Source organism: Chinchilla lanigera, unplaced genomic scaffold, assembly GCF_000276665.1.
Source record: "Chinchilla lanigera isolate Chin_1 unplaced genomic scaffold, ChiLan1.0 scaffold00003, whole genome shotgun sequence".
In the NCBI taxonomy this organism is placed as follows: Eukaryota; Metazoa; Chordata; class Mammalia; order Rodentia; family Chinchillidae; genus Chinchilla; species Chinchilla lanigera.
The window spans coordinates 12760627-12762910 of NW_004955404.1; positions in this window are offsets into that span (position 1 = coordinate 12760627).

Sequence of the window (2284 nt, forward strand, 5' to 3'; positions counted from 1 at the left end):
CTTTTTGAACCTCTTTACTTAGCCTTCCCCTTTGACTTGAGAGGCTCCTATTTGCCCTTTGAGATGCAGGTCAAGTGTTTCCTCTTCTGCTCAGAGTCAATCTGCCTCCTGGCAGTGCAGAGCATAGAAACTACCATGTCCATCATCAGCCACACCCCAGGCAGCGATTGGCTTTTGTGTTTGACTGTGCTACCAGTCTGTAAGCTTGGTGAGGAGGTCATGACTGTAGCTCTCATGGAGCCCTGAGATTGGCACATAGTAGGCCCTCACTTGACCTTGATCAAATGGTTCAGGTTTAAGGCTCTGTAGCTATCCAGTACTGTCCCAGCATGACACCCATGACAGAGGGTGGGTGCTGAGGTCCCATATTCCTCCATTCGGGTCAGCTGAATTTCAAGTGCACAGCCATGCCAAGTAGCCTCTGAGCGCCTGGCCACACAGACATTGCAAATGCCTGCAGCTGACATCGCCACCCCAGAAAGCATCTCTCAGCAAATTTCCTATGTGCTGGATTCAGCATAAGAGCCACACCGCAGAGAGCAAGAAAGGCAGATTCAAAGCCCACACCTTTCACCTGACAGTTGCTTGATTTACTGTCTCCAGTGCAGGCCGTGGATTCTGTACCCACAAGAATATTTTCACTGTGCTTTGAACTGAAGTTCTGAGACAGATCTGGCTACTGGGGTGGGAAGGAGCATTTACTTCATTTTCAAGTGTTGCACTTTCTTCTGATTATTACCAAACAAACTTGTCCATGCAGCAGTACTGGCCCTTCATAAATCTCCTAAATAGCTCTTGTTTAAAATCTGATATAATTCCAAAATGTCCATAAAGATGATTGGAATATAGCATGAGAATACACTGCCATGGAGAAACTTAATGAAAATCAGTTCAAAGCTGATTTTGAAAAATTGCAAGAAAGGAAAATATATAAAGTAAGAAAAATGTGCTATGAAGAAAAAATTGTGAGAGACTATCACTGCAAGAGAGCTGGATCAGATCCCTCTACTCTTTTGAAAGGATGATACTGGCACTTCAGAGCCCTTAAAAATGTTATTGCATCATGAAGCTTAAGGAAAAGGTGTCAGGAAGATGATAAAGATGATTGTAGGGTCAAAAAATTGTAAACACCCACTCTTAGGCACCACTAAGAAAATACACTACCTCCACAATGTTACAAAGTGCTTAGAATGATATTAAACATTTTAATGACCTGAGAAATACTAATGAAATGATATTAAACCATAAAGGGACAATTATAAAACTGTATCTACAGAATGATCTCAAACTTATAAAATGCAAACTTAGAAATAGAATCTATGTGTCCATATAGCTGTTGTCTCTCAGTGGGTAGTGGGATTACAATGTCTTCTTCTTGCTCCTATCTTCTATCATTTTATCAAGTGAAATAAAATAAAAACATTTGCTTATTTTTTATTTCAGTGAAATAATCTCTAATTCATGTTTATAACTGAAGATTTGCCAGTGAGCCATTGGCTTTTCTGGACTAGTTCTTTCTTGGGAAGTGGTAGAGCCACGGAGAGAACAGACAGATGGTCAGAAATAATGTATCAGGTAGTCCAGCCCTGCTGGAAGAAGGTGTTTATAGCAGCCCAGATAACAGATTATTGAGGTCTGTGACAAGAGTCAGGGAAGCATCAGTCTCCTGTTTTTCATATGAGTACCATTCTAGATCTGTCCCAAATTGCCACACCTCCTAGAACTGCCATAAGGTTTTTGTGTCAGCTAATTTGAAAATAAGGTAGAAGGTGGGCTTCCTGTTGCTGGAGAGGAAAGGGTTCAAGGTCATAGTTGCAGGGCTACAGGGCAAGATGAAAGCCAGTAGACAGCAGAGAGCCAACTGAGTGATGGACTTGGAAGCTGATAAAAATGCAGGATGGCACCATTTGTTATTTGGCCTGGGTTGGAAATAGATTGAAAGATAGTGCTTTTTGAAAATTACTCCAAAATTTCTCATGTAGGAGTTGAATTTTTTTTCTTAAGAAAATGAAATGAACTTCCTTACTAGCATGAGTTGGAGGGAGAAAATAAGATTTAAGAAGATTTTTGATGACATTGATCAGACCATCTCAGAAGGAAAATTTAGATAAATGTGTATACTGTCTGCCCATCTCTCCTGGCTGCCCAAACCCAGGTCAGGATCCTCGTGTTAGTAGAGCAGGCATGAGAGGGAAAAGCAATTTCATCCCACTTGTCAGGAACCTTGATGCCTCTCAGCCAGACTCTTGTCTTTGACTCAGGAGCACAAAGCAAAAAAAGACTT